Source organism: Hemicordylus capensis, chromosome 7 (assembly GCF_027244095.1).
Source record: "Hemicordylus capensis ecotype Gifberg chromosome 7, rHemCap1.1.pri, whole genome shotgun sequence".
NCBI classification, from domain to species: domain Eukaryota; kingdom Metazoa; phylum Chordata; class Lepidosauria; order Squamata; family Cordylidae; genus Hemicordylus; species Hemicordylus capensis.
Window position 1 is genome coordinate 10,042,879 of NC_069663.1, and position 12,507 is coordinate 10,055,385.

Consider the following 12,507-nt stretch of genomic DNA (forward strand, 5'->3'; position numbering starts at 1 on the left):
ATCCCATCCATCCAAACATAGGAAGCTGCTTTATACCAAGTCAAACCATTGGTCCGTCTAGCTCAGTCTTGACTACAATGACCAAGGTTTCAGGCAAGAGTATTTTCCAGTCTTAATTGTGGGTTGCCGAGGAGTGAACCTGGAACCTTCTGCATGCAGGTAGATGCTCTTCCACTGAGTTATGACCCCATCCCGGGGCGTAACTACAATAGGGCAAGGAGAGACAGTTGTCTGGTGCCCCACTGCCTTGGAGGGCCCCCCAGAGGCAAGTCACATGACTGACTCCCCCAGCTGCGCACCCGCCCGGGCTTCCTTCAGTTGTATTCATCCTCCAAAACTGATGTGAGTGTTAAGACCTGGAGCTACCAGAACAGCAGGTCTTTCTCTAGTACCATTAAATGACTTGCAATTTAGGATGATGTTCTATTGTGGCACATAGATGTTTATATAAATTTTACTATGCTTTTTGTTACCACTATTCAACCTCATTTAAGGGGGGGGACATTTTAAAATCTTGTCCCTTGCTACACCCCTGGCCCCATCTCCTAATATTATACATCATTCGCATGAGGTCACCCATCCAAATGCAGTCCAGGGTGGACCCTGCTTAGCAAAGTTGTTCACTATTTATGTTCACCACCACAAGACAAGACCAGTTTGTAGGGAAGAGTGCGTCAGTGAGGTTGAAGTAGCAGGAATTTGGGGGGAAAGGATTGTGTAATGCTATAACTCTTGATCTTATGGAAAGCTGTGAGGGAGTTAAACGTTTACTTTGGATTCAGGAAGGCTGATTTCAATAAGCTTAGAAGCGCATGAGGTAGGATTCTGTGGCTAGATGGACTAATCAGGAAAGGGGCCCCAGACGGATGGAAGTTAGTAAATGCACAATAAAAAGTGTGCCAGTGGGCAGAAAAATGGGTGGGGGGGAGCCCCCGTGGCTGCTCAGGAAACCTAGTGATGAGCTATAAATACATAAATAATCATGGAAGTTTCTGATCAATGCTTTTATAGAGTTAAAAGCTTACTTCTTATACCAGATTGGATTATTGTTTAAAGCAGCAGACAATCCTTTTCTGGGAGCCACTTTCAAGAGTTGGGCAGCGCCCCCATATTCCCCTCTCATTCCCATTTTTTGCCACCCTAAATTTGATGGATTGTTTACATGGATTGTCTCCTTCGTGACAATGATGGATTGTCTCCTCAACTGATGGAAGCCACTAATCTGGAAATTACCAGATTAAGTAACTTTTACCAGCAGGGAAATCCTTTTGACCTAGAAGCTATAGGGGAAATTTTAGGTCCTTTGCACTGTACATGATACATCTTTTACACGGCAGATCCCTTATATCCACCCCAGAAATAACAGCACAAGCTCACAGACAACTAACAAAATTTGAAGTACTGGTTTTGGAAGCCCTGGACACCCTCAAAGGTGTGATTTCAAAATTATATGATTTTATTATAAACCACACATTTAACCCACTGCCTGGCCTTAAAATGTCTTGGGGAAATGATTTCCAATAGGAAATCAAAGATCAGGAGTGGATGAACATATGGAAATGGAAGCCAGTTACTTCCTCTTCGGCCCAAATTAAGGAGAACTTTCTCAAAGTTTTCCATAGATGGTACCTGACCCCAATAAAAATAGCATACATCCAAAAAGACTGCTCTCCACTTTGCTGAAGTGGTTGTGGGATGAATGAAACCTATTTTCATCTTTGGTGGGCCAGTCCTAGGGTCTTATCCTTTTAGACAGAAGTATTCACGGAGATGTGCAGGATTACAAACCAGAAAATAGGATTATGCCCCCAGCTGGTGATAGTAAATGTATTTTCTGTGGTCAATACAGATGTGATATCCAAAAAATTAATTGTGTTTATAGTAACTGCTACCAGGTTAGCTATAGCCAAACAATGGAAAAATCAAACCTGGTCGATGGACATCTGGAACAGAAACCTATGGGATATTGCAATCTCAGAAAAGCTAACACATATTATTTGGTCCTGTGCAAACTAGACTACAAATAATTATTTTTATGTAGTTTGGTCAGATTTTATTCTTTACACTAATCTGGAAAATTATGGTTGTTTTCCTACCACAGACAATATTAGAGAGTATGGATGGATTGATGAATTGTGGTTTGTTGTTGTGCTTTGCTGTTTGTGTTTGGATCAATATTGTTTAGCATTGTAGATGTGTTTTAATAAAGAATTGATTTTAATTAATTAATAAATCAAGTGTATAATAAACTGAAAGAAGAACTGGTAATCAAGGATAAATAGCTCAGACTTGTAGGGATAGTGTCAGGAAGAGCTGTTTTGTGGTAGCAAGCATGACTTGCCCCCTTTGCTAAGCAGGGTCCAACCTGGTTGCATATGAAAGGGAGACTATAAGTGTGAGCACTGTAAGATATTCCCCTTAGGGGGTGGAACAGAAGGTTTCAAGTTCCTTCCTTGGCATCTCCAAGATAGGGCTGAGAGAGACTCCTGCCTGCAACCTTGGAGAAGCCACTGCCAGTCTGTGAAGACAGTACTGAGCTAGATAGACCAATGGTCTGACTCAGCATATGGCAGCTTCCTATGTTCCTATGAAACCAAAAGCTAAGTTGAAACTGGCAAGGGATGCTAAGAGCAGCTAAAGGGGATTTTTCAGGTTCAGAACTGTTAGGCCCACTGCTCAGTAAGGAAGGTGAGATGTGAGCAAGTGACAAAGAGAAGGTGGAAGCTACTGCTCAGCTACTATTTGTATGCAACCTGAGGGGCAGGATTGCATCTTCAAAAAAGGGGGAAAGGGAGGATCCAGAAAACTGCAAAATCAGTCAGTCTAATATCTTTCAGTACCATGAGCCCCTGGTGGCGCAATGGTAAAAACTGCCGCCCTGTAACCAGAAGGTTACAAGTTCGATCCTGACCAGGGGCTCAAGGTTGACTCAGCCTTCCATCCTTCCGAGGTCGGTAAAATGAGTACCCAGAATGTTGGGGGCAATATGCTAAAATCATTGCAAACTGCTTAGAGAGCTCCGGCTATAGAGCGGTATATAAATGTAAGTGCTATTGCTATTGCTATTGCTATTGCTATTGCTATTGCTACCAGGAAAGATACTGGAACAGTCATTTCCCTGTAAGCATCGTGATAACAATGCAGTGATTAATACCGACCAGCATGGATTTGTCAAGAACAAAGCCTGTTTAGTGAATCTTACCTCTTTTTTTCTTGTCTTACTAGCTTAGTTGATGATAGGGATGCTGTAGATGTAATTTATCTTGATTTCAGCAAAGCATTGGACAGAGTTCCTCATTATATTTTGGTTAGCAAACAGGTCAAGTGTGGGCTAGATGATTGCGATCATTAGGTAGATTAACAACAGCATGGATAATCTGTTGTTCAGATTATTGTTCTGTTGCACTTCAAAGAGTGCTCATCAGTGGCTCCCCGGCAGATTGGAGGGGGATTTCTACTGGGGTGCAGTAGGATTCTGCCCTGGGCTTGATACTCTTCAACGTTTTTATCAGTGATTTAGATGAAGAGGTGGAGGGAATCCTCATCAGACCTGAAGATAACACAAAATCGGGAGAGATAGCTAACACCTTCCTAAGACAGGAATAAAATTCAAAATGACCTTGACAGAACAGAAAACTGAGCTGAAACTAACAAAAGGGAAGTCAGCAGAGACTGACTGAAAGTTCTGCACTTAAGCAGTCATATAGGATGGGGACTATCTAGCTTGGGAGCAGAGTTCCCTCTAACAGGGATTCCCATTTGCTTTTCACTACAACTCACAGCATCCCCAGCTGCAGTGGCCTTTGGCTGGACATTATGGGAGTTGTAGTCAACAACATCTGGGAATTCCTGTTAGAGGGAACACTGCTTGTTCAAGTTCAAGGTTTATTACAGTATGACCAGCACAAACACTGCTTGGGAGTAGTACATGTGAAAAACAACTTGGGACCACAGGCTTAACAAGAGTCAGCCGTGTGGTACAGCTGGAAAAAGGACTAGTGTGATTTTTAGTCTGCATTGCTCCCAAGTTTGACTTTTAGTACAGTCATCCGTCGTCAACTGCTAGGGTTCCGTCCTAGCAAAACCTTGCCATTGGCAAATTCACAGTTGGCAAGGCATTAAAGTCTATTGAAAACAGGAGGTTAGGGGAACCATGACCGCAAAAAGACCTAAAAATAAAGGGGGAAATACCAAAAATAAATGTTAAAAAATCACCCACAAATCCTGTAATATCGTCAAGAGTCATCAAGAAGAATTAGCAGATCGAACCTCTGGAAATTTTTTTAACCTGTCCCCCAGATCACTCAAAGGCATTTTAAATTGGCAAGGGTCACCAAGGGTCACCAAGAGGAATGAGCAGACTGAACCTCTAGAACACGCCCCCCCCCCAAAAAAAATCACTGAAACCAGTTAGTTTCATCACTAAAAAAAACCTTGCCAACCACGGATACTTGGGTCGCAGTTGGCAAGAACTGTCACAATTTCCTTTTCACATATACTCAAAACCACGGTTGGTAAAACCATGGTTGGCAAGGGATCACTGTAATCTGTGAATGTTTCAAATTGTTTTAAACCGTTGTTTTGATGATTGCTTTATTTTGCCTTTATTGTATTTACTTTTGTGAGCTGCCTAGAGCCTTCGGAGTCAGGGAGGTATATAAATTAAATAAATAAATAAATAAATAAATAAATATATATATATATATATATATATATATATATATATATATATATATATATATAAAAATAGTCAACTTTATTCCACGTGGGTCAGTCCTGAACTCAAGCATTGGGTCTTGTTCTGGCAGCTCCACAAGAAGTATACAAACTTAAACAAGTTCAGAGGGGGGCAGCAAAGATGGTTCGGAGTCTGGAAAACAAGCCCTATGAGGAAGGGTTGAAGGATCTGGGTTGATTAGCCTGGAGTGATAGCATTCTTCAAACACTCGAAGGGCTGTCATACAGAAGAGGGCAAAGACCCATCCTTTGCTGCCTCTGAGGACAGAACTCAGTTTAATGGACTTAAATGACAGGAGAGTAGATTTTTGTTCAACTTTGGAGGAAACTTCTAAGAGCAGTTCGATACTGGAACCAATTACCTAGGGAGGTAATCTATTTAGCAGAGGGAGAGTAACTGGCCCTATCCACCCCCAGCACAGTACCTCCAGTGGCTGTTGCTGGAGTCTATCTTATGTTTCTTTTTAGATTGTGAGCTCTTTGGGGACAGGTAGCCATATTTATTTATTTATTTATTTATTTATTTGTTTATTTATTTATATGACTTGTATACTGCCCAAACTTTCATCTCTGGGTGGTTAACAATAACATAAAAACAATTAAAACAGATATAAAAGGTTAAAACAGTTTAACAATTTAAAAACAGTATAAAATTAAAATTACAAATTTAAAAAGCTGAAAAAGCTTGGGTGAAGAGATGTGTCTTCAGATGTTTTTTAAATATAGTCAGGGATGGGGAGGATCGCATCTCAGCAGGGAGCACATTCCACAATCTTGGGGCAGCAGCCGAGAAGGCCTGTCTCTGTGTAGCCATCAGACGAGTTGGTGGCAACTGGAGACGGACCTCCTCAAGTGACCTCTATGGGCGGTGGGGCTCATAGCGAAGAAGACGCTCTCTTAAATACCCAAGGCCTAAGCCATTTAGGGCTTTGTAAGTTATAACTAGCACTTTGTATTCTGCCCGGAAACCAATTGGCAGCCAGTGTAGCTCCCTCAGCAAGGGAATAATGTGGTCTCTCCGAGATTTTTTGTGTTTATTATTTATTAATGTATTTTTAAATCTATTTCATTATGTATTTATATGTGTGTGTGTATGTATATGTATATAACATATATACATATAAATATCTATATTGTATAAGTATAATAAATGTATTTATTATATTTTATTATGTATACATAATAAATATTTATGTATTTATTATTTCTCTATGTAAACCACTTTGGAAGCTTTTGTTGAAAAGCAAGTATATAAATATTTGTAGTAGCAGTTGTAGTGGGCTCTCTCTTGCTGGAAGTCTTCAAGCAGACGCTGGTCAGCCATTTGTTGAGGATGCTCAAGCTCTGGGTTTCCTGCACTAAGCAGGGGTTTGGACCATGTCTCCTCCAACTGGATGAATCTAGAAGGAAATCATACCTGAATTTCAGCTTTCGTTTGAAGCAAGTTTCTCTTGGTTATAGAAATATTTTTCAAAATGTTATTTAAGATTCGGAAAAAGAGAAAGGAAGTGAATCAAAAGAAATACTAATTCAAAGGAAACTGCTTTCATGTCTCTGTCTTGAAGGTGATTTGCATTGAAGCCGCTGAATCTCTGCAGCACCTGCAACAAAAACTGTTCCCAAGCTCCAAAGTTTTTGCGTCATAACTTTCTTCCAATTACAGAAATTGAGCTTTTGAGTGGCCATGGTGGGACTTTGCATCATCGGAGCCATAATTTTGGTGCTCTCTTCACTGTCAGGCTCTGGAGGGCCCCATAGCGGTGGAGCACATACTTCACGCACGTAAGATTCCAGGTTCAGTCCTTTGTCTCTCCAGCTGAAAGGCTCTCAGATGGCAGAAGTGGGAATTGCATCTGCTTGGATGCAATTGGAGAACCGTTACCAATTAAAGGCAACAATACTTTTAGGACCAATGGTCTGACTCAATAGATAGAGCTTCTGTATTTGTCACTCTTTGTGCATCCTGTCCCACTGAAAACACAGCACGTTTTTCTCTGCCATTCCTGGGGCCCATTCACACATTCAAAAGCTGCATAAGAGGAGCGTCCGGCCAGGATCCTAGGTCCGTGTGTGCTCCTGAGAACCGGTTGTGTGTCGGCAACCACTGAGGTAGAGGAATGGGCAAGTGATAATGTGCCAGCATTTTATCTTTTATCCAACCCCTGCTAACTGGACAAAGAGGCACCTTTTTGACATCGTGATTCCCTTTATTTAGCTGGGAGGGAGTAACTGGCCCTATCCACCCCCAGCACAGTACCTCCAGTGACTGTTGCTGGTGACTACTTTATATTTCTTTATAGATTGTGAGCCCTTCGGGGACAGGGATCCATCTTACTCATTAATTTATTGATTGATTTCTCTGTGTAAACTGCTTTAGAAACTTTTTTAATTGAAAAGCAGTATATAAATATTTGTTGTTGTTATCTTAGCTGGAGGAAAAGCCCATCCCACACTGTCCTATTCAGACCACATCTAGCACACAATCACTTTCCCAACTTGCTACCTCAATTTTTGCCAGTTCTCAGGAGCACACAGAGGTCTGGAATCCAGGATGGACATTCCTCCTACTCAGCTTTTGACTATGTGAATGGGCCCCTGGTACATTTTAGGAGAATGAACTAGACCTTGGCCCAGCGTGTGTGTGTGTGTGTGTGTGTGTGTGTGTGTGTGTGTGTTTATCCCATTATAGGTTACCCTTGTACCCAAATGCCATAGTTTTTCTGATCTTTTATGAATGCCCTTGAGAAGGCCAACCTCAAGTGCCCAGACATCCCTAGGTGTCTTGCTGATGACCCTAGCTAACATCAAATGAAACTGAAATATTGGGAGAGTGCTGAGTCTTGTCATAGCCTCTGAAACAACAATGTGCCTTGATTAGAGGATACGGAGATTGTGCGAGAGCTAGATGAGCATAAATAGGAACATCATCCCAAGGGGTGAGAGAAATCATTTAGCAGAGCAAGGTGATGGTGATCAAAGATGTGATTGGGAAGGAAGGGGGAAATTGGCATGAGCCAGCCAAGGAAATGCAAAAAGCCATCCAGACTTTGTTTTCCCCTTTCAGTTTTCTGCAGCTTAATCCCATAACTAGTACCTAGATTAGGGACAAATCAAGCAGGATTTATGACCCAATAGATTTCTTGGAACTTGACCCTATTAATCTTCCTTTCGCTGCAATGGCTCAGAGAATAGATTGCTAGGCAACCACCCTACTAAAAACTAAAAATGTCCATTCCAAATGTTGAGGCCCAAATTTGTGTGTTGTGTTTTTGTTTTTGTTTCTGAAGTGCCTACAGTAACTAGGTGTTGTGTATAAAACGAGACCTTACCCTCGGGTTTATGTTCTAGAAACTAGACACACAGGAGAAGGGCAGTGGAGGGAACAGGTAGAGATGGGAGATCAGTTTGAGAATGTCAGAATGAGAAAGTGAAGTTTTAGTTTAGATTTAACTCATAATCACATCTGATCTGCTTGTGTGTGAGAGGGAGAATAATCTGTAGCAAAACTAAGCTGCCAGCACAGGCTGAACTGCACAAATGACCCAAGTTGTCTCCTGGAGTGCCCGAGTTTTTGAGGACAACAGTGAAGAATGTGGAATCTGAGAGATGTGCCGCCAGGATCCCTTGGCATGTTGTAGAAGATGCTGGAGTGCAGTCCTCACAATCACACAGAAATGCACAGGATCACAGAGAGTTGTGTCCAGAGGCATTCTTACCCCGGGACCTTGGGGCCCTGGTCCATGATGTCATGGGCTTGCGGCAAACTATTGGACTGCGCAGTCGCGCCTCGCAGTTTTTGAGGGCCGCTCGGACGGATGGACAGGCCCAGCAGCTACTCTGCTCGCCACTGCCACTGCGCGGGGAGGCCTGCTCGGCTCACCCCCATCCCTGCACGTGGCGGCTAAAATTACAGAAAAGCCGTGGCTCGGCATGGCTGGGCCTCGCGGTGGTGGGGGTGGCCTCATGGCGGTAGCAGCCGTGGCGGTCTGGGCGCCAAAATCGGCTAGGTGCGCCACTGGTTGTATCCTAGCATCCTTTGAAACATTATAAGAGGTCCTGGATAGGGCATTTGAAGCAGCCAGAAAACAAATAGTCCATGAGTCAGCTGTGGGGGTTGGTATCATCTGAGGGGACACAAGAACATAGGAAGCTGCCATACCATAGATCCATCTAGCTCAGTATTGTCTTCACAGACTGGCAGCGGCTTCTCCAAGGCTGCAGGCAGGAGTCTCTCTCAGCCCTCTCTTGGAGATGCCAGGGAGGGAACTTGGAGCCTAGATGCTCTTCCCAGAGTGGCTTCATCCCCTAAGGGGAATATCTTCCAGTGCTCACACTTCTAGTCTCCCATTCGTATGCAATCATGGTGGACCCTGCTTTGCTAAGGGGACAAATCATGCTTGCTACCACAAGACCAGCTCTTCTGGACAAATACTCATTGTGGCATCTGGCAAGGTCTGCACCCCTAGAGATGGAAACGAGGCAATAGCATTGCAGTACTTTCAGCGTTCCGTCCGTTACCATGCTTTTGTTGTCCTGACCATCAGGCTTGCAGCAATCAAAATCGCAGTGGCGTTTTTAAAAGTTTTAAACACAAAAACAACTATAAAATGTTATCAATGTTGTCAGAGGACTAGAAATGAAAATTGGCAGGAACGTCTTCCAAAGGTTACTCCATAGGAAGAATACAGCAATTTTGTCGTCGTTACCTTAACCCTGACCCTAACCCTTTCCTTTGTGCAAAATTGACTGCAATTTTACCCTAAGTGTTTGGGGATAGGGGTAAAGAAGGGGTAATCACGCAGAGAAAGCTGTAAGTGCAGCAATGCTATCACCTATTTCCCATCTCTGGAGGGTTAGACATTGCCAAAGGTCACTGTGAACATCCATCCCCTGAGATGGTTCTGATGGCCAAAATTTGTGGGCCTGGTTCATGGAATAAAAAGAAAAACCTTGCAAGGAGAAGTCAAAACCATCTTTTGAGCATAAAAGCAGCCCTGTGGAATTGGACCAAGGAAACATCTAGTCCAGCATCTTTATCTCTACCAGCAGTCTCCCTCCTTTGCTGTTTAGTCTGTCCTTGACTTAGGGAGGAGAGCTGAACTTGTGGCAGCAAGCATGACTTGTCCCCTTTGCTAAGCAGGGCCTGCCATGGTTGCATATGAATGGGAGACTACATGTGTGAGATATTCCCCTTAAAGGATGGAGCCGCTCTGGGGAGAGCATCTTGGTTACAAGTTCCCTCCCTAGTATCTCCAATATAGGAGCTGCCTATGTTCCTATGACTGGTATTCAAAGGGTCACTACCTTTGAGCATGGAGGCTCCATATAACTATCTTAGTCCACAGCTGCTGATATGTGAAATTTTCTGCACTCATAAGGTAGATTGGTTTCACTGAAGCCATAATGTGCAGCAGCTGTGAAAAAGGCCAATTCCATGTTAGGCATCATTAGGAAGGGGATTGAAGATAAAAGGCCTAATATGATAATGCCCTTATACAAAACTATGGTGTGGCCACACTCAGAGTACTGTGTCCAATTCTGGTCACATCTAAAACAGGACATTGTAGAATTGGAAAAGATGCAGAAGAAGGCAACCAAGATGATCAGGGACCTAGAGCACCTTTCTTATGAGGCAAGACTACAACACCTGGGGCTATTTAGTTTAGAAAAAAGACGACTGCAGGGAGACATGATAGAGGTCTATAAAATCATGCATGGTGTGGAGAAAGTGGATAGGGAGAAATTCCTCCTCTTCTCACATAACACTAGAACTGGGGTCATCCCATGAAATTGATTGCAAGGAAATTTGGGACTAACAAATGGGAGTACTTTTTCACACAATGCCTAATCAACTTGTGGAATTCTTTGCCACAAGATGTGGTGACAGCCAACAACCTGGATGGCTTTAAGAGGGGTTTGGATAACTTCATGGAGGAGAGGTCTATCAACGGCTACTAGTCAGAGGGCTACGGGCCACCTCCAGCCTCAAAGGCAGGATGCCTCTGAATACCAGTTGCAGGGGAGTGACAGCAGGCGAGAGGGCATGCCCTCAACTCCTGCCTCTGGGCTTCCAGCAGCATCTAGTGGGCCACTGTGTGAAACAGGATGCTGGACTAGATGGGCCTTGGGCCTGATCCAGCCGGGCTGTTCTTATGTTCATATTTCTGCAACTGAAAATAATTCCCCACTTCCCCTCCCCAGCCATGTTTTTTTGAGCACTAGTTTTGAAACCTTTAACCAGCTCTCCTTGGAGTCTGGTGCCTCAGCCTTTTAGCGCCATCTGCTGCCTCCCCCCAGTGGGAACAAGGGCTCCCTTTTTGTTTAGAAAAAAGAGAGAGAGACATTTAACAGCAATCTGCCACCCGCAATCATGCTAATCAAGAGATCTCAAAATCAGGCCCGCATCTCTCCTGAAATGAAAACTGCTGAGCTCCAACCAAGCTGGCAGCTGTGGAGGCTATTTTCAGATCAAGCCCTAAAGATATAGGTCGCTGTGCAGAAGCTGAGATTATTTTAAAAGGCTGCAATCAAGGCTGCTGCGGTGAGGGATTGAAGCAGGCAAGGAAGACGGCAAAGCCAAAGAAAGTTTCTGCCACTGATGAGCCAGGCCTTTACGCTGTCAGGGCTCCCTGCAACCGTTCTTTAGAACTGGGGCTGTACGTGCCATTTCAACTAATCTGAGGAGTGGTGTTTGCTTGCCTTAAATTTTGGATTTGACATGCCGAATCTGCTTCCAAGGCAGCTTGGGGTCCCCAGAACTGCAGCTGCCCTGCCAAAGTTTACAGTCTGTATGAATGCAAGTAGGTGGTGTGCATCAAGCTGTACATTGTACTCCAAGCCACTCATGTACCCCAGCCCACTAGGACTGTGGTTTCCTTCCTCTTCCTGCTGCTTGACCGGGACTGCAACAACAGGGGATGTTCTAAGCATCTGGCAGGCAACAGTATTTAGTTAGTGGACTGCATTCAGGTTGCTGGGTCACAGGTAGAGATGTGAAGGCCTGAAGAAAAAGCTTGGGAAACCCCCATTTCTCTCCTGGGGGCAGAATGGGGGGGAAAACCTTCTCTTCCCCCCCCCCAACCCATTTTTCCAGGCCTCCACCTCTGTAGTCACAGGTTGTGCAGGCCAGCTGTAAACGTGTATGTTCATATGGAAAGCCCACATGGTGGTCAAATCAGTTATGATGCATGTACGGCTACTTATTTATTTATTTAACACATTTTTATACTGCCCCAAAACTTATGTCTCTGGGTGGTTTACAATAAAACAAAATAAATGACAGCAGAACAAGTTAAAACATTACAATTTAAGATTTTTAAACAATGTTAATACTATTAAAACAGTATTTAGTTAAAAGCCTGGGTGAACAGATGAATCTTTAAACGCTTTTTAAAAGTTGTCAGAGATGGAGTGGTTCTTATTTCAGCAGGGTACATTTTCCAAAGCTTCGGGGCAGCAGTGGAAAAGGCCCATCCACGAGTAGCCACCAAACGAGCCAGTGGCAACTGCAGATGGACCTCTCCTGATGATCTCAATGGGCGGTGGGGTTCATGACAAAGAAGACGTTCTCTCAAATACCCAGAAACCTTGATCTGTATAGGGTTTGGGCAGAACTCTTGTTAGTTCTATCTTCAAAGGTCCATTCAAACTGAGCCCTGAAAGTAGTGTTCCCAGTACCAGGGATCCGCAGATGTTGTTGACTACAACTCCCATAATCATCAAGCAAAAGCCATTGCAGCTGAGGATTTTGGGAGTTGTAGTCAACAACAT

At 43.6% G+C, this 12,507-nt stretch overlaps 1 protein-coding gene across 2 annotated transcripts in view; it reads left to right on the forward strand.

Annotated features, from left to right (window-relative positions):
• The window catches only part of MAN1C1 (mannosidase alpha class 1C member 1), a 207,296-nt gene that overhangs the window by 169,646 nt on the left and 25,143 nt on the right, over positions 1-12,507 (forward strand). The gene's annotated exons all lie outside the window — the stretch shown is intronic.